General features: G+C 36.6%; 1 non-coding gene and 1 pseudogene across 1 annotated transcript; both read right to left on the bottom strand.

The window, feature by feature from the left end:
- Positions 1 to 1,051: 1,051 nt before the first annotated feature.
- Positions 1,052 to 24,674, bottom strand: LOC122115691 (annotated as a pseudogene).
- On the bottom strand, positions 7,757 to 7,860 carry LOC122116052. The gene has a single exon (XR_006148869.1). It is a non-coding gene; the product is annotated as a U6 spliceosomal RNA (small nuclear RNA).
- Positions 24,675 to 25,976: the final 1,302 nt, after the last annotated feature.

The following is a 25,976-nucleotide window of genomic DNA, read 5'->3' as shown; positions in this document are numbered from 1 at the left end:
GTCCACCACAGATAATGAATGACGGTACTTCTCATGTGATACATGGCAAGATAGAAGGAAGGGAAAATTGTGTGTTAATGCACAATTGTGAAAGTTTGAAGAATTAAATGGGAGGAGTGATTTCAGTGCCCTTATTATCATTGACATCACATTTATGTTGAGTGTAAAACAATGTGTACAAAGTAGAAAAAATAGATGCAGGAAATGGTCCAATCACTAGAGTTCTTGTGTAGGAAGAACAAAACCCAAATTTAAAACTTAGTACTGCCAAAAGTGAAGGAAAAACTGGTATGCTCAAACTAAATTGTATGCAGCTATGAAACATCTTAAAATGTACTATTGATGTGCATAAATAAAAATAATAGAGGAAATGATTATCAATATCTGGCTTTCAGTTGCAAAGATCAATTGACAAGAATACTTTGATTTTATTTTTTGTTCATACTAACACCAAAATAAAGATGTGAACAATAGCCTTTAGTGTTTATTCTGTCCATGTCTGTCTCAAATATTTTCCTCCAGGAGGAGATATTCTGCACATTGCTTTTGTTCGTTAAATCCACATCTCCAGATATGACAAGTGACGTAGCTAAAGAGTTTTCCTACCATCTCCCATTCTCATTCCCAGTGCTTGCCCTAAAGGGGTCAACATGGGACTCTAGTTTGTTTCATTGCTTCATTGAATTTTGAAGAAAGGAGGACAATTCAAGAATGACCAAAGGCACGAAAAATAATATTTATTATGGATGATATACAGAGAAAGCATTCTGACCTGTCACACGGTAATCATCTTTTGGTTTTGTCATACTAGCATATTAGTCAATCAGCATTAGAGAAGTATTGGCACGTGGAGTGGTTAATAAAACTGTTATAAAGCATAAGAGGTTTCAGATGTCATAGTGCAATTACACAGCAATCCCTCCCAAATAGAGAACGGATCCTCCTGGATCTGGGAAAGGAGGGAGATTGGCAGGGGAAGGAGGTAAGTGATGGCTCAGAGGAGGGAACTGCAGATTGCTGCACAGCTAGAGCCAGACAGCAGAGCTCTTCTTTACACTGGAATAAAGCAGAGCTTGTACGCTGGTGGCAAAGAGGCAAGCCATTCAGAACAGGAGTAGTATCAAGGTCCTGTGGATCCACGAGAGGTTTCAGGTTGAAGTTCTGTAAAATGGTGGTTAGGAATAAAAACAGCTCCATGCGGGCCAGGCCTTCTCCAGCACAAATCCGTTTCCCTGAAATTTTTGTAAAATAAACCAAAAACCAAAAAACAAGTCAAAACAAGAAAAGACTCCATGTATATAAGTGTGACAGTGTGAAGCATTGCATTTGTAACTGGTAAAAGAATGTGTCAATGTATTGAAAGCCTTGAGTTCAAACTCCAGTAATGCAAATCTTTTTTTAAAAAAATAAACTTTGACTGAGCTTAGTCACTCATGCCTTTAATCCCAGCCACTCAAGAGGCTGAGATCTGAGGATCATGGTTGGAAGCTAGCCCAGTCAGGAAAGCACCCATCAGACTCTTATCTCCAATTACCCACTCCAGATTGGAAGGAGTACTGTGATTCAAGTGGTAGAGTGCTCGCCTTGAATACAAAGAGGCTCAAGCACAGTGCCCAGGCCCTGAATTCAAGCCCGACAACCAAGAAAGGTAGAAAGGAAGGAAGGAAGGAAGGAAGGAAGGAAGGAAGGAAGGAAGGAAGGAAGGAAGGAAGGAAGGAAGGAAGGAAGGAAGGAAGGAAGGAAGGAAGGAAGGAAGGAAGGAAGGAAGGGAGGGAGGGAGGGAGGGAGGGAGGAAGGGAAACTTTGAACTTTAGTTAATAATAATGTGCCATTATTGATTTCATTATTATAGTGAATGTACCATACTAATGTATGGCACAGTAGGGGGAAAGAGGAGTAAGCATGTAAGAACTCTAGGTACTTCCTTCTCCATTTCTCTGTAAATCTAAAAACTGTTCTTGGAAAATAAAATTGACAAGGCCATACTAAAGCTACCAACAACAACAAAAAAAAAGTGTCAATGTGCCTTCAGTGAATTACTGAATGCACAGAGAGCAGGAACGCTGTACAGATACCTGGGAATATGTAATCTTCACTAATACATTTGTTTGTTTTTTAAATCTGAGAATGGTAGCACAGGCACACACAAACTTGTAAGTCTAACATAGGAGATTAATGCAGAAGAATCTTGAGTTGATAACCACTTTTGTCTTCTCTTCCCTCTTTTCTCTTTCTCTATGCCAGGTTGTGGGTTGCCAAATTATTATATCATTACTCTAATATGTTCTCTGCTAAAGGAAAGGATCATAATTCTGGAAGATCTTTTGGCTTCCAATTGTACTTTTTTCCTGTGGTTGAGATGAGGATTTAATACAGTCTGTCCTCAGCCTTAAGACCTACTCCCATCCTTCTCTTTTAGTATTATCCCTACTAATCAGAAAGGACTGTGATCATGTGTTTTGGGATTTCCTATAAACCTTTGTACCTATAGAATAGTAAATATGTAGGAGTGCAGGACATAGACCTACCCATGACTCCAAGTGGAATTCATCACATGTAAAAATAGTGGTAGGAAATACTGCTTTCCAAGTCAACTCAGAAGTCAAATCTTGACACCGGCATTAACTACCCATGTGGGGTAAGTTAGTAAAATATCTGAGCCTTATTTTCTTCAAATATTAATGGGGATGCTAATAATTCCTTTATAAAATGTTGGTGAGAAATTAAAATAATAATTGATTTAGATTTATTACAATTTTAATCAGGGATTCATTATTGATTTATAAAAATTTTGAGTCTCAGTTTTCAATGATACACTTTGTATGTTCTAGAGACATCTATATTTTTCTAAGAAAACCCATTCATATTGCTCATGTGCACTGTCCCCAGAAAAATGATGAACACTTTTAGCATTTTAATATTGACAGCCCAACTGTCCATTTTATCAGCCTACATAAAATTACAAAGTTTAAGTACTACATCATGAAATTCCTTTTGGCTATGATACATTTCCCCACAGACATCAAGACACAGACCACATTTCATGTCCTTTCTTGTGCTCTTTGTGTCCCTTCAAGCCATAAAATCTTGCCCTCATTCAGCTTCCCAAATATCATATTCAGATTTTCACTGATACTCAAATCATTTGAAAGCATAATTTTCTCATTATTTAAAATGTTTCCCGTTGTGTAAAAAAAAAAGTGAATTTTTGAAGAGAGATCACTGCCTTTCCCATGGTATCTATATGACAGATGTGAAACAGATATCAAAGGTCAGGTAATTAGCTGGGTGCAGTGGCTCATGACTACAATCCAACTACTTGGGAAGCTGAGATCAGAGGATCATGATTAGAAATGAGCCTGGGGAAAGAAAGTCCCTGAGACTCTTACCTGCAATTATCCACCAAAAAGCAGAAGTAGAGCTGTGGCGCAAAGTGGGAGAATGCTAGCATTGAGCAACAAAGGTCAGGAACAGGGACCAAACCCTGATTTCAAGCCCCACAACTGACAAAAAAAATAACCCCAAAACCAGACAAATAAATGAACAAACAAAAAAGACAAAGAGTCACAATGTCAGTGAAGGAAGGCTGCTCCCTGGTCAGACACACAGCACACATACTGAAGGTATGGGGATACAATATCCAGACACATGTCTTAGACAGAAAGAAGAGCTGAGTGCTCTGTGATCATTGTGGGAAATCTACCAATATTTGACAGTTTCTGACAGGTTTGAAAAAAGTGTTCTGTTCTTGTGGTTCTTGACTTTCTTTCTAATGTTCTGCTCTGTCTTCCATCTACTATCTGTCCCTGTTGAAGTACCTTAAATGTCTTAAAATGTTGCTTATGCTATTTTCTGTTTAATAATCAAGTTCAAGAACGTGACAAATGAGTTAATACTCCACCCACAAATCCTCATGTCTTGTCATCTGTGATGATCTTCCCTCACTGCCCTTTGGTGTTCTTCTGTGTATATTGGGAGAGATTCATTCTATAGAGAAGCCTGGGGGGAGCAACAAATGCCACAAAAAGATGTGGGAGGGACCTCTGATGAGATCATATTTCTCATTGTCAGTGAGGGCAGTCTAAATGAGTTTCACTGTTTAGGAAGAGATCATTATGATATATGCAAAGAAAGAATACCAGAATTGCTTGCTTTACCCTGTTGAACTTGGAAGAAATGCACAGAGAAACTGAGGTCTCCCTAATCTGATCAAACAGTGGAGATGCATCATGAACAGGAAAGCGCAAGGGTATTGAGAGTGCTGCTCCTAATCAGGAGCTTACGAGAAATACACCAGCCCCAAGGAGGCTTCATGTAAGTTCCCACTGACATCCCCCCCTGAAAGTTATCCTGAGATATGGAAATGAAATTTTATTACCTGCTGAGAAAGGCATAAAGTAGTTACTTTTCTTAAAGTTACCACTTTCGTCCAAAAAGTGGCCAGGGTCAAACTTCTCTGGATTGGGGAATTCCTTGGGGTCATGCAGCACAGATGTCAGTGATATCAATATGGTTGTGCCCTGGGAACAATAAACACAGATAACATAAGCTAATTAGATACGTAGGTAGATAGATAGATAGATAGAACTATAGATCTACATAGATTGATACATATATATACCTAGATCTATATAAACCTATTCATATATATAAACTATATATATATGCATATATATGTAAATAGAGGCTCACACCTATAATCCTAGATACTCAGGAGGCTGAGATCTGAGGACTACAGTTCAAAGACAGTTCAGGCAGGAAAGCCCATGATGCTCTTATCTCCAATTTGCCACTGTGGATCAGAGTGGTAAACCACTTGAACAAAAAAGGTCAGGGACAGTGCTCAGGCTCTGAGTTCAAGCCCCATGACCACCACCCCCCCATTACCCTCGCCAAAAAAACACAGAACACAAATAGTTAAAACGGTGACAGATACAATGAGAATCACTTAGTTCAATCTTCTGGTCTATAGGTAATGAAGGCTTCCAACCAATGAACTGGCTTCAGAACCAAAAAATATCAACACAGAATGTATGGAAAAAAGAGAAGTATCTCCAAAGTTTAACAATTCTATAACAATAGACATAAAGGATATTGAAGAAGATTAAAGCCCAAAGAACTCAAATGTATGATTGCAAGAAAAATTATTTCAAGTGGCAAAAACTCCTATGCTTCTGGATTAGAAAGATCAACATCATGAAAATGGCAATACTTCCCAAGGCTATCTACAAATTCAATGCGATACCTGTCAATATTCCATCCTCATTCCTCAAGGAAATAGAAGAGGCAATCTAAAAATTCATATGGAACAATAAAAGACCCCAGATAGCTAAAACAATCCTCAACAGAAAGAACAGTGCTGGAGGAATATCAATACCAATTTCAAACTCTACTACAAAGCCATAGTAATCAAAACAGCTTGGTACTGGCACAAGAACAGACCTCAGGATCAATGAAATAGAATTGAAACCCCAGAAATGAACCTACAGACCCATAGCCATCTAATTTTCAATAAGGGAGCTAAAAAAGTAGAATGGAAAAAAGACAGCCCCTTCAGTAAATGGTGCTGGCAAAATTGGTTAACTACTTGCAGAAAACTAAAGCTAGATCCTTATATATCACCCTGCATCAGAATCAACCCCAAATGGATCAAAGACGTCGGAGTCAAAGCAGACACCCTGAAAACATTAGAATAGGAGACACCCTAGGACTCCTTGGCACAGGCCAAAATTTTCTTAATAGAGACCCAGAAACACAACAAATCAAAGAAAGGTTGGACAAATTGGGTTGCATGAAATTGCAGAGCTTCTGTATGCGAAAGGACATAGCTAGCAAGATTAATAGAAAACCCTCATATCTAAAATATATCTGGAACTCAAAAACTTAAATCCCCCAACAACAAATCTTCCAAGAAACAACTGCCCAATAAATAAGTGGGCTAAAGACTTAAAGGAAACTTCTGTGAAGAGGAAAGAAGGATGGCCAATAGACACATGAAAAAATGCTCAACCTCTCTAGCCATAAAAGAAATGCAAATCCAAACAACATTGAGATACCACCTCACCCATGAACTCTAATAACAACAGATGCTGGAGGAGATGTGGACAGAAGGGAACCTTAGTGCACTGTTGGTGGGAGTGTAAACTTGTTCAACCACTTTGGAAAGTAGTATGGAGGTTCCTCAAAAGACTCCACATAGAACTCTCTTCTGACCCAGCAATCCCACTTTTGGGCATTTACCTAAATGATCACAAACAAGGCCACACTAAAGCTACCAGCAGCACTATGTTTATTGCAGCATTATTTACCATAGCTAAGATATGGAACAAACCCAGATGCCCCTCAGTAGATGAATGGATCAAGAAAATGTCTCCATCAGAAAGAATGACATTGCCCCATTTGTTAGGAAATGGAAAGACTTGTAAAAAATTATATTAAGTGAAGTAAGCCAGGCCCAAAAAACTTAGGTCCCATGGTTTCCCTTATTTGCAATAACTAGTATATGTCTGAGTCAAGCAGAAAAGGTCTGATAAGTTGATGTTAGGGAAATGAACCCTAAGATATGTATTCAAATGTTTTTTTTCTTTCAGGCGATTGTTTTTAACATATTTATAAGATTATTTCTTTGTTGCTTTGTATGTTACCCCCTCCCATGGTATAATCCCTTCTTTCACTGTATTTGAAGTTGGTAAATACGTGGAAGGGAAGGCAAAAAACAAATCGTTTAAATAGGGATACAGGTGGATCCATTTCAACAATGAGATGTACAAGTCGTTATGTGGAAAAACAAAATTTACAACTTTAGAAGGGGGGAGGAGAATGGAGTCAGTGGGTGGAGGGAGGATGGGATGGGATTTGAAGGGGAAACAAAGGAGGAGGGTAAAATGCTTGATAAGAAATGTACTCATTATCTTGCCCATGTAATTGTAACTTCTCTGTACAGTATTTTCACAATAAAAATTAAAATTAAAAGAAAAATTATTTCACCAAAATGATTTCAATACAATAAAAAGAACAAGTATAAAAAAATGAGTGAATTTGAAATGGATACTAATAAACAGCTAAATGAAGTAAGACAAACAATGCAATATATAAATGAGGAGTTCAATAAAGATACAGAAATATTAAAAAAGAGTTAAACTAAAATTTTGAAAATGAAAAGCTATATGAATAAAAAGAACTCAATAGAAAAGAGTGAATCAAATTGAAACAGAATATCAGGGATCAAGGAAAAAGTAGATAGATTAGTCAGATGAAGAACTAGGTAAAAGGTACAAAAAGATTAATCAAGCCCACCTTGGGAACTTGAAAGGTCAAATCTATAAACATAGACATAGAGGTTGAAGAAAAGGCCCATCCTAAAACAATACAAAACATAGTCAATAAAATGATGTGAGAATATTTCCTAAATCTTTATAAATCCAGGTACACGAGGTTTTTAGAGCAGCAAACAGATCATATCAAAAAAGAATCACTCCAAGACACATTATAGTTACATTAAATGTTCAGAAACAGTAAAGAGTACTGACAGCTGCCAAAGAAAAGCAATGAGTCATCTATGGTGGCAAGCCCATCAGCATAATACCAGATTTCTCAACAGCAGAAACCTTAAAAGCAAGAAGGGCATAAAGCAATAGAAGGTCAACAACTACCCATCTAGAATACAATGACTGCATTTGCTTATCAGACCTTCCTCCATTCCTGTGCCCCTAATGTCCCTCCTCCAGTGTTTCCATTGCCCGGTATCCATTTTGATAAAAATATGGAATGATTCACAAATTTGAGTCACCCTTATGCAGGGGCCATGCTAATCTTCTCTGTATTGTTTCTTTTTACCATATGTGCTGCCTAAGACAGCACCATACTAAAATTTTAAACACATAAAAAGAAGAAACCTAGGCATTCACACTGTGAGACCACAAGAGGATACTTTGGGGAGAGGAACACAAAGGTTCAATGCCTATGTGCATCTGATCATACAAAGAAATATTTATTGGAATGAACTCCAGGAAATGAAAATGTGGGTTTTTTCCTTCTTTTGCTGTTTTTTGTTTTCTTCCTCTTTGTTCTGTTTGTTCATTTATCTTTCTTTGGGAGTGTAAGGGGAGGCACAGAAATGGAGGGACAAAGGGTGAACAAATGCAGCAGTGGCACTCACCAGACACTGTTCAAAATGAACTATACAACCTGTGGATGGAATGGGAAGGAAAAACTGGGAGAGAGCCAAGGAAGGGGTGGCAGTGTCCAAGAAGAAACCTACTCTACCTGAATTATGGAACTGTAACCCCTCTGCACATCACCTGTATAATTAAAACTTTTCAAAGAAGAAGAATCATTACAGAGAATAGATCTGATTCAAAATATTATCATGTTTATGGTCAAAATTCATACATAAGTAAGAACATAGGGTAAATTTCCCTAATGTTATTTAAAAAAAAAAAAAACAAAGATACTTAAGATACCAGAATTGACTGTGAAATACCAAGTTAGAAATCTTTTCTGCCAATCATAATGAAACAAAGATGACCACTAAAATCTATTTTGTTTACACTACCCTGGCTGTCAGTACAAAAATTCAACAAAGCACAATTATAGGCACAAGAATCAGAAAAGGAAGTACAATCTATTAAACCAGATATTATGGTAATACACCTTAAACTTCCGAACAAATCTGCAGAGAATTCATTAGCAATGACTAGTAAATTTCATGAGTCTACATTTCATGAGCTCATCAGAATGATTAAGGTAATTATGTTTCTATATATCAGGTACAAATGATAGCAAAGGCATCATAAAAATAATAACAATCAAGCTAGGCACTGGTGGTTCATGTCTGTAATCTTAGCTGCTCAGGAGGCTGAGATCTAAGGATCATGGTTCAAAGCCAGCCCAGGCAACAAAGTCCATGAGTCTCTTATCTCCAGTTAACCACCAGAAAACTGGAAGTGGAACTGTGGTGCAAACTGGTAGAGCACTAGCTTTGAGCAAATGAGCTCACGGACAGTGCACAGGCCAACAAGCACGAAAGTCAATGAAAAACTAAAATAGTAATAGGCAAAGCGCTATGCATTTAAACAAAGTCTATGAATTTATTTGTAGTAGACTCAATTGAAAACAAAGTATTACTTGGAAAATAAAGTAAGGCGTAGGTAAATTGGAAGCATGACTCATTCATGACTTGAGGAAATCAAGTTAACATTTTCTCCCAAATTTATCTATAACTTTACTGGAGGCATAATATACATCCCAGCACAACATATTGGGAAATTGATCAATAATAAGTTTTGTACTCATTTGGTAATACAAAAACTAAGCATAGCCAATAGATCAAGGAGGAGGAGAAGGAGAAGAAAGAGGAATAGAAGGAGGAGGAAGAGGAGGAGGAGGAGGAACAGCAGGAAGAACAGGAAGAGGAGGAGGAGGAACTAGAAGAAAAAAAAAGACAACAAGAACAAGGAGAAGTCTCTAAAACAAGAAGAATTTAAGGGGCATAACAAAATTGGGATTCACAGTGTGGGATACCAGGGATAATTCGCATGGATATACAACCCCAAACTTGCTGTACCACAACCTCTCCTGACCAGCCAACTGTGAGACTTTTGCAGCTCTCTCATGTGGAGGAGAGGAATCCTCCAGTGACCCCAAGAACTCAGGCTCCCTATGGAGGCTCAGTAGAAAAGAAACAAGCTCACCTTGGGAATGATGTAGTCTCTGAACTTAATGTCACGGGTCACTGCATGGGGCACGTTCATTGGTAGGAGATCAATGTATCTCTGGATCTCATGCAGCACAGCATCTGTGTAGGGCATTTGGCTCCTGTCCTGCATGCAGGGGCTGCGGTGCCTGCCAATCACATGGTCAATCTCTTCCTTCACTTTAGCTGGTGAGACATAATAAGAGATGTGAAGTAAGGTTCAATGAAGTAAGGTTACTTCATTGTTGGTGGGAGTGTAAACTTGTTCAACCACTTTGGAAAGCAGTATGGAGGTTCCTCAAAAGACTCCACGTAGAGCTCCCCTATGACCCTGAAATCCCACTTTTGGGCATTTACCCAAATGCTTATAAACAAGACCACACTAAAGCTACCAGCACAACTATGTTTATTGCAGCATTATTTACCATAGCTAAGATATGGAACCAACCCAGATGCCCCTCAGTAGATGAATGGATCAAGAAAATGTGGTATATATACACAATGGAATTCTATGCCTCCATCAGAAAGAATGACATTGCCCCATTTGTTAGGAAATGGAAAGACTTGGAAAAAATTATATTAAGTGAAGTAAGCCAGGCCCAAAGAAACATAGGTCCCATGGTTTCCCTTATTTGCAATATCTAGTGTATATATGCATCAAGGAGAAAGGTTAGATAAGGTGATGTTAAGAAAATGAACCCTAAGATATGTATTTAAATGTTTTTTTTCTTTCATGCATTTGTTTCTAAAGCATTTATAAGATTATTTCTTTGTTGCTTTCTATGTCCTTCTCCCACAGTATAACACCTGCTTTCACTATATTTGATGTCGGTATAATTTGTGGAGGGGAAGGGCAAAAACAAGTCGTTTAAATAAGGATACAGGTGGACCCGTTTCAACAATGAGAAGTACAAGTTGTCATGTTGAAAACGAACTTTACAACTTTGGTGTGGGGTGGGGAGGATTAGGTGGGGGGGGAGGCTGGGAAGGGATGGGAAGGGTAAACAAAGGAGGAGGCTACAATACTTGATAAGAAATGTACTCACTATCTTTCCCATGTAATTGTAACCCCTCTGTACAGTATTTTCACAATAAAAAAAAAAGAAATGGCGAAACAGGAAGAGACACATTGATCATAGTAAGTCAGTGCTAAATAAATTATGATAGTAAATCTTAACAAGATTTGAAGTAAAAAAATTCATATCCCATGGAGTATTAAGACTTCAGTATGTACACACATCATCCTCCTGCTTAGTAGACTTATAATGAGTTAATCAAGGCATAGAGGTTAGTTTCTTGTTAAGAAAAACACAAAAAAACACTATTAATGTACATTTAATATAGTTTATATATTGAAGTAAAATATCTTTATTTAGTATAACTTTATTTAATATGTAAGAAGTATATTATCATAGGAATGGTATGCTTATAAAACTGTAATAATAAAACATTTTAAATTAAAGGGAATAAAATATTGAAAATAAAAGTACATTTTGAGGACACTATTATCTTCACTTATATCTCCAGATTTCACAAATCTCCACAAATATGAATGGTAATTCATGGGCTAGCCAACATAAATTGTTCTAAGTATAAATTTTAAGATGTTATTAAAATAGTCCCATTTTGTTCAAATTCAGAAATATTTTTGTTGATAAAAGAGATAATTTTAAAATAAAATGACTTTCAAATTCTATTAGTTTATGGATACTAAGTAAATAATGTGTCTTTTTTAAAAGGAGTTTAGTTTTTTCTGTAGTTGATATGAAGAGAAGAATATATTTCACAAACTAGAACATAATTAAGTGAAACTATGAATGAATGTATATTATAGGAATTGACTTTGGTCCAGACACATTGTAATGCATGAAAGGCTTGTTGAATTGAAACAGCTATTTAATTGTACAGCTATTTAATAATAAAAATGAAAATCTTTGTATGCATCTATGGAAGTATCTGCATTAAATACTTTTGTATAATACATGTAAACTAATAAAAATGCAGAAGAAGAAATGTCTGTCCTCAAAGAAAAACGAAAATAAACATTATTTTTATTTTCAAATAATTATTATTTAAGCATTATATAAATAGTGTATGGGCTTTGAAGGTGGCTCAGAGGTAGAGCACTTGCCTTGCACGCATGAGGCCCTGGGTTTTCTATTCCTCAGCACCACATAAGCAGAACAAAAAAGCCGGAAGTGGTGCCGTGGCTCAAAAGGTAGAGCGCTAGTCTTGAGCTGAAGAGCTGAGAGACAGCGCCCAGGCCCAGAGTTCAGACCCACGACCAGACTCAAAAACAAAAAAAACACAAATAGTGTATATCTTTATGTATGCATGTGTACAGTGTACAGTACTACTTCCATTATTGAACCACTTTCTGATGATATCCATATTGGACATCGTAGATTCTGCTTTGGAAAATAATGTTCATTTTCTAAACAATGATGCTTTCTTTTTTCTTTTACTGGACCTGGAGCTTGAATCAGGGCCTGGCTGCTGTCCTAGAGCTTCTTTGTGCTCAATAATATGTACTTTGTGCTCTACCGTTTGAGCCACACAACCACTTCTGGCTTTTCCTGAGTAGTTTATTGGAGATAAGAGTCTCATCGACTTTAATAACTGGCCTCAGTTATCAGCCTCCTGAGTACATAGGAAGCCAGGTGTGAGCCACCAGTGCCCGATTCCCAGTTGATTTTTTAATCATTTTAGAGAATATTTATTGATATCCTAGCATGGGAGAGTAAAATGTGCATTCACATCTCTGTCTTATATATTTACCCACATCTACAAATAAGCACATAGAGATAAACATGTATGTTTCCCTTTACTTCATTCACAATAATATACTAGATAAAACATCAGTTTTTTTTTTATTTGAAAATACTGTACAGAGGGGTTACAATTACATGGGCAAGGTAATGAGTAAATTTCTTATCAAGCATTGTATCCTCCTCCTTTGTTTCCCTTTCCCATCTCTTCCCATCCTCAAGAGGCCATCCCCCAATCCGTCCCGCTCCTCCCCAAGCAAAGTTGTGAAGTTCATTTTCGACGTAACGACTTGTACATCTCATTGTTGCACTGGGTCCACCTGTATCCCTATTTAAATGATTTGTTTTTCCCCTTCCCCTCCACAAATTATACAGACATCAAATACAGTGAAAACTGAGGTTATACCATGGGGGAGGGACATACAAAGCAACAAAGAAATAATCTTATAAATGTGTTAGAAACAATCGCATGAAAGAAAAAAAAAATTTGAATACATAGCTTAGGGTTCATTTCCCTAACTTCACCTTATCTGACCTTTTCTGCTTGACTCAGACATATACTAGTATTGCAAATAAGAGAACCCATGGTACCTATGTTTCTTTGGGCCTGGCTTACTTCACTTAATATAATTTTTTCCAAGCCTTTCCATTTCCTAACAAATGGGGCATTATCATTCTTTCTAATGGAGGAATAGAATTCCATTGTGTATATATACCACATTTTCTTGATCCATTCATCTACTGAGGGGCATCTGGGTTGGTTCCATATCTTAGCTATAGTAAATAATGCTGCAATAAACATAGTCGTGCTGGTAGCTTTAGTGTGGTCTTAAAACATCAGTTTTTGAACCAGTATTCACAGTTTCAATCATTCTGGCTCAGCAATATTGTTCCCTGGGTGGAAATTAGAATTGCATTCCATTTATTGTGCTTCCCATTTCTTTCTTATCAGTCAGTTCATGATTTTCTATTTCCTGACCTAAAATTATTTGAACATGCAGAAATACTTGTGTAAAACACCTAGCAATACATGATCAGTAAGTGAGAATTCTGAGACTCTTGTCTATGTCTCCTTCATTCTCAGTGTCTTCCTTCCCTCCTTGCATCATTGGTTTCTGGTTTGTTCTGATGTGGGTGTTATCTGAGTTTGTAGCAGCCTCAGTGAGTTTCAGATTACACCATAACATTCCTGTCCTGGTTTCTGGAATCCATGATTTCCTTAACTTGGTTTGAGATAACTGAACAAAATGCATTACACCATATTATACCATATCGTGTGAAAAAAGAGAAAATGGGTATGAAGTTTATGGCTGATATGGAAGTCTACTCTCCCATCTTTTCTTTTTACTCTTAATAATTTTTTTTCGGGGGGGTGGTCCTGTAGTGGAGCCTGAACTCTGGGCCAGGGCAACATCCCTCAGCTCTTCAGCTCAAGACTAGTGCTCTACCACTTGAGCCATATTGCCACTTCGGGCTTTTTTTTCTGCTTATGTGGTGCTGAGGAATCAAACTCAGGGCTTCATGCATGCAATGCAAGTGCTCTACCACTGAGCCACCTTCCCAGTCCACTCTTAAGAATTATGATGCAATCCGATCATCTTTTGATATCTCACCTAGTTGTGTCTTTCTGAAACTTGGGATGATCTTCTTTCTAACCCTGGTATTCTGGAATGCTACAACTTTATGCTGAGTGAAGACTTTTATCCCTTTTTTCTGCTGGACACTTCCAGAGAATTTTCTATCAAATTGGTAAAATATGGAGGTTGTTAGAGTTCTTCTTTATTGAAAAATTTCAGGAAAAAAGACAGACAGAAAGTTGTGCATCACCTGCAGGGGATGTGGTCAAAAAGGAACCCTACTGCATTGTTGGTGTGAGTGTAAACTTGTGCAACCACTTTGGAAAGCAGTATGGAGGTTCCTCAAACGATTACACATAGAGCTCCCCTATGACCCAGCAATCCCCCTTTTGGATTTACCCAAACAATCACAAACAAGGCTATACTAAATCTACCAGCACAACTATGTTTATCACAGCATTATTCACCATAGCAAAGACATGGAACCAACCCAGATGACCCTCAGTAGATGAATGGATCAAGAAAATTTGCTATATAATATAATATACATATAACTACTATATGTCTATGACTAGCAAAAAAGGTCAAAAGCTATGTACATATGAACATACAAGGTGATGCTAAGTGAAATGACCCAAAGATAGAGACACAAGAAGTTTTACCTTTTTTGCTGTAGTTTTCAATGTATTTATAATGTACTATGTGATATTTTTGTTTCTTCTGTATGTTCTTCCCCTATGATATAACCACTGTCTTCACTGTATTTGATTCCAGTGCCCTGCATCTTGTATAAACATTTTTCTAATTTGGGGAGGGGAAGGGAAATAACAAAATGCTGAAATAGGATACAGGTTGACCCATTGTAACAATGAGATGTACAAGACACTATGTTGAAAACCAACTTTACAACTTTGTGGGTGGGGGAGGGAGGAAGTTGAGGTGGGGAGGAAAGGAATTGTAGGGGAAAAACAAAGGAGGAGGTAACAATGTTCCATAGGAAATTTACTCATTACCTTTTTCATGTAACTGTAACCCCTCTGTACAGTGCCTTTACAATAAAAGATATATACAAAAAAAGTTATGCATCAAAAACAAGAGGGCTTGGCCAGGCCTCTCAATTTTATACTTCACTGTCTTTACCGAAAATTTCTGAGTACAGAGTTCTTTGTACAGAGAGAGAGAGAGAGAGAGAGAGAGAGAGAGAGAGAGAGAGAGAGAGAGAGAGAGAGAGAGAGAGAGAGACAGAGAGAGAGAGAGACAGAGAGAGAGACAGAGAGAGAGAGAGAGAGAGAGAGAGAGAGAGAGAGAGTCTCCTTGGAGTGGAGAGAGTTTTTCTTTTCACCTGAGGAGTGGAGGTATGATAAGAATTTGAACATGGAGAGTCTGTTTGCTAAATTTTTTTTCTATTTTCTTTGATATTGTTACTTCTAAATAGGAAAGTTTATGAGGTTGGGGATGTGGCTTATTGGTAGAGTGCTTGCCTACCATGCATGAAGCCCTGGGTTTTATTCCTCAGTACCACATACACAGAAGAAGGCAGAAGTAGGGTTGTGGCTCAAGTGTGGAGTGACAGCCTTGAGCAAAAGAAGCTCAAGGACAGTACCCAGCTCCTGAGTTCAAGCTCAGGACCGGCAAAATAAAAAGGGAGAAACTTTAAGGGAATTTTGGAGACATAGCTTGGTTTTTCTTCCCTCAGAACTATTCCTGTTACTACATTTAAGTTAAAGCAACATGTGTCTGGCTCAGTTATTTTATCACAGTTACATCTACTCTGAGTATCAGAATTTTGGTAGACTTCTTATCCAGTTAGTATTCTCTTCTCCTTTTTGTGGTGAGAGGTCTAATTCTCATTTAAATTATTTTATAATATCTCCTAAAACTTTACATAGTGTTTCCATAGCTAAAACTCTATAAATACAAAACAACATTGCAAAAGATAAAATTTATAGATGCCCTTGTAAAATTCTAACTTTACCAAACATAAGTTTTATGGACTTAGACTTCTAAATTGTAAAATACCTTCTGGTATGGCATCTGTACATTTCTAATGAGAAAATATTCAGGAATAGAATTTATCTCATACATCCTCATTAATTTCTAGGACTTGTACTTATGCATTGGTGACAAGAGATCTCTTTGGCCTACGGCACCATTTGAATAGTCAGAATGAGGAAAAATATATAGAAGAACCCATTGTAAAAGCTGGAGTTTGGGGTGTAAAATCAATATGTTATTGTATGTCAATTTATGCTAGAGCAGTTTTCCAATGATTACCTGCCAGAAAATCCAGACACAAGACAGTCTTGCTGCTTTTCCTACCTGCCGTGTTCTCATCACTTGTCTCTGATTCCAGCTGGTGGCACAGGATGTTGAGCTGTGAGACATACCTGACAAGGCAAATCACTACCAGCATCTTTCCTATATTTTCCAAAGTTTCACCTAGGTCTCCCTTGTACTCCTACCTGTGACGTGAGGGTGCTTCATCAGGAGCAGCAGGGAGTATCTCAGTGTTGTGCTCGTCGTTTCTGTCCCAGCACCAAATAAATCATTTGCAAGTATTGTCAAACCTTCATTAGTAAATTCCGATGACTCCTTGTGATTTTCCTGCTCCTAAGATTTGATGCAATTTTATTATTTACCAGCACATGTGATGACAGTGAATTCACAGTATCCCACAGTGGTATGAAGTTGGAGAGTAAAAGAGTAAGAGGAATGTACAATTGACAGTGGGATGGTGACTAGTTTAGACTAAGTAAGGCTTCAGGCCTCCTGGGCTGTCCTTACTCTGATCTGGTGCTGTGACTGAATCTGAGATGATGAAACTCATCATTCCTTTAAGCTACTAATAACTGAATTTTCTCTAAATATTAAAAGATCAGAAAATTGAATACTGCAAGTAAGAAAGTTAGGGACACAGGTGTTGTAAGCCTGAAGCAAAAATCTGCAATTAAAATTTTTTTGCAGTTGATGCTATTGAACAGTGTGTGGGCATTGTCCTTGAGCTTCTTTTCCTCAAGGCTAGTGCTATACCACTTGAACCACAGCTCCACTTCCCACTATTTTCTGTGTAATTTGGAGATAAGAGTCTCAAAGACTTTTATGTCCAGGCTGCCTTCAAACTTTGATCCTTAGATCTCAGCCCCTTGATAGTAGTTTTACAGGCATGGCTCCTCATTGCAATTTAACTTCTTGTATCACACATTTGCATATGCTCAATACTGCTTGTGAAAATGCTAAAAGGCAGCAAAACAGGAGTCACAAGGAATGAGAATGGGTTCATCAAAACCCGATGAGTCAGCAGATGGGAAGCACCAAGTCAGGTGGTCTAGGGAACCTGAGTAGGAATGAGTAGGAATGCATGAGCTGAAGAGACACTAATCATGAAGACAAAACGTGTTCACATTAACTTGTCATTGGATCAAAGGAGAGAGGATGGATGAAGCAGTGCCAAGGACTGAGAAGATGGCCCAAAACCAAGTTGTCAACAAGGCTGCAGTTTTAGATGTTGAATGAGGAAATCATTAAATGGTCAAAATACATCATTTTCTAACTGGTGTCTGGGCTAACATTAAATCCATCATGCTTTTGTAATCTCCAGATGATGTGCAGTATGTCTAATAATGTTATTAAAACAATTTAATTAAACGGCTCCTCTCAACGTACTCTCTTGGAAAAGGGTCATCTCCTTTGACTATATCAACATCACATGCTTTGAAAGCTGGTCAAGTTGAACAAACTTTGGTAATATCTACTTTATGTACTTTTCTATGATCATCAAATTACAGCTACTCTTACATCTTGAGGTCAACTTACTCTAGAATAGTATATTCAAACACCAATATTAAAGGTTCCATTTGTCATAATAAATTTGGAGATTTAATAGTTGCAGGTCACATACACTATTATACCCTAGACTGTATAAGTGTTGAAAAATTAATGGAAATCTAAATGAATGAAAATCTAATGATTCCATGTCATGGACTAAAACACTAATTTTATCTCATATGCTATCATCATGCAGGAGAAGTTAATACTGCTAAGATAAATAAAAGAGAAGAGAGTCTGTCATGAATAGATCTACCAGACAAGAAGTACTAAGGGGAATCGGTTTTCAAGTCGAAACTAAAGCATATTCAACAATAAGTTCACACCAAGTCAAGAAATACATATCCTTGTTAAATATAACCATACAGAAAATCTGAATGTTAATTATACTACATTTTTTATTCAACCTCTTTTTTGATTTTATATATATATGTATATATATATGTATATATATGTATATATATATACATATATATGTATATTTTAAGGGAAGCATAGGAGGCAATAATCATAGATGAATTCTATGGATACCCAATGTATTAAAGATATAAAGTGTGACAAAAACAACCAAAGAAGGATGCAATTTTAGGGGGAGTATTAAAAGTGTTCTCAGACACTAATTCACTCTAATTTCACAGTAGACTGTCATAAGTGTGTTATAGTAATCCCATGGTAAATAATAAGGATTCAAATTTGCTTAGCTTAACTATATATCCCCATGCTGCTGACCACATGTATGGTGTATAACATGCGTACACCGCTATATGTTATTGTCTGTGATAGACAATTTGCTCCAGGAAAGTCAGAAAAAACTTGTGACTTTAAATGAGCATCATTATTCCACAATACTGTGAAATTCGGGAAATTATGTAATCACTTAATCACAATCAAAAAAAAAAAAAAAAAGGACCTCGGGGAAGGTAGGTAGGGAAGAGATGGTAGGAGGAAAACAATGGAGGGGGTAACAATGCACAATAGGAAGTGTACTCATTACCTTACTCATATAACTGTAACCCTTTGTATAGTATCTTTACAATAAAAAATAAAATTTAAAAAATTTGCTTAGCTTATTGCAATATATCATATATGTATATAATATCTATATTATCTATGCATTATCTATATGTATTTTACATATCTGTTGCATATATAACATACTCATTATATGTTTATGTGATAAAACATAAGGAAAACCTCTAAAATCAATATAAAGAAGATGAATTAGTAAACATAACAGAAGAGGCGAAATTGATTACATTACATTATACACATCAGTAACATACCACAATAGAAGCCTTTGCACAATAAATTTGTTAATAAAAATGTGAAAAGCATAATAAAATGATATTGTGATATGTCTATTTTTAAATACCACAATTAAAAATCCTTTATAAGGAATGTTTACCTGACCAATTAAGGATTATTCCAGAATTATCTCTTCAAAACCAATTCTGACTTAGAGAACATGCATAATATTTACATATTCTATTCCATATAATAATGACACCCATCTTTACATAATGACACATATTTTGCAGGAAAATTGTTTCTATTCACCTGCCATGTGCATTCTGCTTCTCCTTATTATATTATTTTATATAAAAAGAATAAGTGTATTCTAATGATTTGAGAAATTAATTTTGTTTCCCAGGATGCTTAGTGTAGCTTCCTTTATACAACTGATAACTTACTTTTTCAAGCACTGCTGGTCTGATGGTTTAAACATTTCAAGTAACACAGACTATTTAACACAGAATGCTCAAGGATTCAAATAAATGTAATTTTTGATATCTTACCTGTTTCTTCTTAATAAGGAAACAATCAATCAAGTCTCTTGGATTGTTAACATCCAGTGATTCTTCATGGTCATTTATTTTCTTCAAAATGTAACTATTTATATCATCAAAATTTTTTAGTAATGTTTTATGACTTCCTGGTAGACAATCAGTGAGATCAGGGAAAAGGTTGTAGATCTAAATACAAAAGTAATAATTTATTAAATATATTTGCATATAAATACTATATATATATTATAGAAAACTTGGCTGTAAATAAAAATGACACATGGCTTCCATCTTGAAGGGAATTTTCGATGGAACATATAAAATGAGAAGGGTTCAAAGATGCTCTAAAAGTTAGTCTCATGATAGAGTATCTAACCTCTCTGTGATCACATAGTTATTAACTTTTACAGAGTTTAAGCCATGCCAAACTCTATAAAACATTGTGAAGATTTTTTTTTTGGTCGGTCGTGGGGCTTGAACTCTGGGCTTGGGTGCTGTTCTTGCGCTTGAGCCACAACGCCACTTCCATTGTGAAGATTTTTATAGTTTAATTTTGTCATTTCTCCCCAGGCTACCTCTTCATCTAGGATCACAGTGGAATCAGCAAACACTCTGACTCTACTCAGTGATTCCTAGTAGTTTCTATTGTTGCAAATATGCTTCCTTTCTGAGGAAAAATACTTCTGCTCAATAATAGCTTGAATATGAGATGTGGGAAATGTAAGCTTTCAGTAAGCACCTGGACATCCACTGATCCACCAGGCATCTATCAGGACCTGAACAAAGCAATTTATAGGAAAAATCCCTTTGGGATTTAATGGGAAATGTCAAATTAATTGCTTGAGTTCATTAGCTTGAGTAAATCCTAAAGGTTTAGACATCTTTCTCAGCTGATTATATTGTTTTTCTTCCATTTCTATTATTATAAGTTAGCTGTCAAAGGTTCTCATTTTGACATGTCCATATATTAATAAAATGCATTTTTCCTTTTAGTGTCAGTACCAGGGTTTGAACTCAGAGCCCTAGATTCTTGCTTCACTTTCTTGGTCATGACTTGTTTTTGCTGACTTTTTATTTGGGAGATGGATTCAGTCAGACTTCTCTGCCCTGGCTGGCTCAAATCCCTGATCTTCCAGGTCTCAGTCTCCTGAGTAACTAACATTTTAGGTATGAGCCAACAAGGGCCAGTTTTACAGTATATCTAGATGAGACAATAAATCTAGACTCCTCTAATACTCTCCCTCATCATTTCCTTCCCTGCTTCCCAAACCAATTTCAACAGGCTTCATTTTGGAACTGCAGAAAATGAACTAGACCTTATCTATTAACCTGAAGTAATATCAATTGAAAGTTAATCAAGGATCTTAATATAAAACCAGAAACTTTGAAGCTACTACAAAAATAGAATAGAGAAAATGCTAGAATGTGTGGCCATAGGCAGTAACTTCCTGAATGGCACTCTACCATTTTTTAGGTAGCACTGTTGGGTCCAAGTGTTCACCTTACTAGGGCTCTTTATTTAATTTGGGTCTGGTGGAAAAAAAAAAAAAAAGATAAGTGTTTTCTTAGGAAGAAAAGATCTTGGCTTTACCTGCATCCATGGTGAGCTCGCAATTTTGACATTCTCATTCAATTTCTTCATCAAGTTCAGGAAGTTCTGGTCTTTATAATCAAATCAATTCTGGAAAACAATGGAGCAGATGACATTGCAGGGAGCACAGGCCAGGATGAAGGTGGGGTCACAGGGTGAGCCTGAAGAGTCAGAAACAAATTTAAATATGCATATGAAATACTGTACTCAGCCTTTGTCATCTTTACCATTTTATTACTATTTTACTTGTAAATTCCTCTAACAGCCAAATATCCCATTTGAATTAAACCTGCTTATCTTTAACCTGGAGCTTGAGTTGGCCAGTACAAACCAACTAGCAAAATAATGTCAATTCATACTAATTGCCTTTACCTATAGTCTTTCAATCAGATAAATGCTATTTTGGAAAAAGAAGACTTTTACATACCTAATAGTCAACCATTCAGAGTAGCAATATATCTGTTTCCAAAATCTATAGACTACACAAAACTGAGAAGGATGGTGATGGAATATCAGGTGTCTATACCTTTTTTGAATCACCAATGGAGAGAAACTAAAGAGAGATTTTACCAGAGTTCAAGTACTAGAAGGAACCAAGGTAAAAAGCAGAATGGTTTCATGTTTTATGAAGAAAAGGGGAATGACTAATTTTTTTAATTTTTTATTATTATATTTAAGTAGTTGTACAAAGAAGTTCTCATTCTAGAAAACAGTATATGAGTGTCTAATAACATTGTGACCCATATCTCCTAACCCATCTCTTCTCTCACTAATATTACTAATTTAGTAATAATTAAGTTTAAGCCTGTTATTAAATGTAAAATCAGGGAAGGCAAACAAATACATAGCACTAATAAATGGGAGAATCTTTTTCATTTTAAAATTATTAAGTAAATTTCCCCTCCCTAAGGAATACGTAGACACTAAATCTAATCAAATACAAAATTTAATTTATGGATAGGGCTGAATTTTTGGAATTCTACAATAAACAATATGTACATATATATTTAAATTTGTCTGCCTGTGAGGTTCTATTATTTGACAGGTTAATTAAAGAAAACACTATTTTTGGCACTCTGTGCAATGAAATGGCTATGAGCAAATCATCAACATGTAAAATGCTACTGACTTTAAACTGAAAGTAAGTAGTCACGAATTAAAGACATTGTGAATTGATGTGGTTGTTTGGATTAAACAAGTGTCATTGAGCTGGTTGCATGTATGTAGGCTAGTTAATGATTGAAATGAGTCTAAGCTCTCAGAAAAACTTTTATTATAACTATGAAGGGGACAGTTATTTGGGAAGTTGTTGAGATTTGCTATGACTGCAGGTGTGACATTCACAGGTTAAGTCTGATTTAAGTCTTCAATTTAATTGGAATAATGAATTTAAAAAGCCAGGTAATGTGGAATCCAAGTAGACAATGCTATCCATTGTAACTATAGGTTAGTAGATTTGTTAAGTGAGTAATTAACAGAAGATTTTTTTAACATAAAATCCAATACACATGGAGAAAAAGTGATAGACAAAATTGAAAATTGAACTACAATACACTAAAAGAAGATCGGACCCAAAAAATAAATAAACAAATAAATAAATAAATAAAGCTCCCACCCTTGGTTTTCCTCAACTCCTCCACGAGACAGCGGGCTTCCTCCTGAACACGCTCTTCAATGCTCCTCTTCCCCATCCCAAAATTCCGCAAGGTCATGAGTGAGAAGCGCCTCATCTCTCTCCATCTGTATCCATTGCTGAAAACAATTCCTAAATGAAAGGAAGTAGAAACATGGATGGAGTAGTCAAGCAAGGAAAAGGAAGCCGACAGATGGCAGGTACAGGGATGGCCATAGTTTGGCTCTTTTCCCATCCTCCTTATCCACACATCCTCTGCCCACACACAAATATACACACAAATGGATATGTACACTTACCAAGGCCTCTGTTAGCTTTTTCAGCCAATGGGAACCTGCCTCTTGCAGAGAACTCCTCTCCATGGTCAATCAGAGCTTCCTTCACTGCTTCATATCCATGCAACACCACAGTGGGCTTCATGCCCAAATACAGAGTGAACACAGGGCCATAGACTTTCGAGAACTGGAAAATGAGAAAAAAAAAAAAAAGTAGCGAAAGAAGTCACTATTTGCTCCTCAGAGTGAGCCTGACCAAAACTGATACCATTAGTTTATTTTTGTGTTTCATTATTTTGGCAAACACAACTTAAAATATTTGCAAAGATCATATGTTATAGAGGAGGCTTGTTACAGCTGTCATTTAGAGATGGCCTGCACTGTGCCATGCAATGGAGCAGGGAGTTGATACTCCATTATAACTCATCTTCACATCAAAACACACACAAGCTTGTCATGATTCACAAAGAACAAATCAGAGGGCTGTGGGATCTAAATTCATTTCTAGAGGCCCACTGATAATGAATAGACAATTTGTAGTTGAACTCTGCTTATTCAACATTCCATGCTTGAGATATGTTTAATTCTCATTTGTACACCAAACCAGTGGCATATTATTGCTTTCAGATAACTTCTGAAGCACTTATTCATGAGAATCTTACTTCCTTTGACAATCAAGGAAAACCGGCAGTTTTTAGCCAGCACAGGTGCTTGTACAGGCAAGTATAGTTTGGGATCTATTGGTATTAGAAACAGAGTGTGTGCCCCACAGAGGCTGCCCTAGTACATGAATCATCTTCAAAAACAATTTCTCAACTAGCAACATTCTTTGCCCCAGACAAAAGTTTTATGCAAAAATCCAGGTGGATTCTGATACCGTCAGTGTTCCCCTAAATGGTCTCATGTCTTTATGTTCTCTCATCCTCACAGATATTACCTATCAATCACTCACAGCTTCTCAGAGAAGTTAACTTTCATAATGATTCTGAAAAAAAAATCAGTGTCTAATATGCTATATGACTTTTTGAATTGACCATTTAATCACAGAACTTTCTTTTCAAAGAATCTGCAGGAAAAAAATCATAGCTTCACTGTCTAACTAAGATGGAGAGAACCATCCATACCATTTGCAATTTTGTGATGGAGACTAAAATAGACAGTAACCCACTCACATAATACATTATTTCATTCCATGACTAAAATACAAACTTGAAAAGTCACAAGCATGTAACACTTTATACAAGGATTTTGTTTTATGATAACAAATCATACTATTCTACCTTCAGCAATACATTTAAAATAAATAAATATTCATTTATATCTGTCAGAGACCATTGGGCAAACATGAAGAGTACTTACCTTGGTTAAAGATTTAGTGATGTCTTTAATGTCTATCTGCAGTATATTTCCAATAATTGGGAAAGGAGTGGGACCTGGAGGGAGCTTCCTTCTCCCAGAGTTCTGTCTCCATATTGAAAAGAGAAACAGACAGGAGAGACCCAGCACCAGGATAACTACTGGAACCATTGAGGCCGTCTCTTCTTCTGAGAGTACTGTGAGCTTGCAGGGCAGACCTTTTATAATGCTCCCTGAGACTGTAGTGTGCCTCTTTAATGCTTTAGTCATGAATTAGGTAGAAGTTTACTTTAATCTCTCTTCTGATTAGACTTTGTCCTGATGATAGAGATAAAAGTAGAATGACCTGTACACATGTCCCTCTTTCCAGAGGGCACAGAGGCAATTGTGATTTAGTTGCATTTGTTAGCGATCAAATATTGCTACTTAAAATACAAACCTACCTGCTTTCAATGTTCAGCTATGGTTGAGAAGTATTAAAGTCAACAACTTGAACATTATTCAAACATGGTATTCATTTTTAAACATTTTTGTTGCTATTCTAAGGTAGATGTACAGAGGGGTTACAATTACATAAGTCAAAGAAAGAGTATATTTCTTGATTCTCAGATTAGTGACACGTTGGGAACTTTTGGAATTTAGAATATTCTGTATTTTCCAGGAAATGTGTATTTAAACTTGTTTTTTGCTCTATACAACACTTCCAGATGTGTTGTCACTACTGAGACTCTTCAACAAGTTGGTAGACTTGTCCATTGTTATGTCTAACCAAATGTAAAATTCTTAGCATCAGTCATGCATTTTGAAAAGTACTGACCAAAAGTTGCAGGTCCTTGACCATTACAGGACAGAAAAATGGAAAGCTAAGCTCATTATTATTTTTCTTTTTCTAATGAGGTAAAGGAGGAGCAGGAGTACAGGAGAACTGTGGATGCTGCGTGGCTCATAGACGTCATACCCTCGACATTCATCTCTCCACATGACCGCGCCTCCCCTTAGATTGTACCCTGGCTCAGACCAGCCAGCTTTCAGCTTCCTAGTATTCACTTGGCTGAATTGCTTGTTAAATGTTCAAGGAGTTATACCATGCTAACCAGGCTTTTTCAATTTGACTGTGTATATATTCCTATGTATGCTTTAATATGTGTTTATATTTTAAATATAATTTCAATATAGTAGATAAATCAAGCACTCCATCTCTCTCAGGCTGATTTAACTCACTCAGTATGAATTTTTTCTAGGTCCATCCTTTTTTCTGTAATTGATGCAGTATTATTATTCCTGATAGATTAATAATACATATATATGTGTGTCTATGTATAGTTTATGCGTGTGTGAGTGTGTGTATGTTACATTAACTCATCATGGGCTCTTATGTATGCATTATCTCTTGTCTCTGCCGATTTTCTTGCTGGTGTTTCCTCTGATTAGAGGCATCCATGCATGGAATGTATTCAGGCTTCAGTGCCCACT

Source organism: Dipodomys spectabilis, unplaced genomic scaffold (genome assembly GCF_019054845.1).
Source record: "Dipodomys spectabilis isolate Male_0828 unplaced genomic scaffold, ASM1905484v1 ptg000125l, whole genome shotgun sequence".
In the NCBI taxonomy this organism is placed as follows: Eukaryota; Metazoa; Chordata; class Mammalia; order Rodentia; family Heteromyidae; genus Dipodomys; species Dipodomys spectabilis.
The sequence above is the reverse complement of the archived record's forward strand: the minus strand, read 5'-3'. Positions and strand labels throughout refer to the sequence as shown.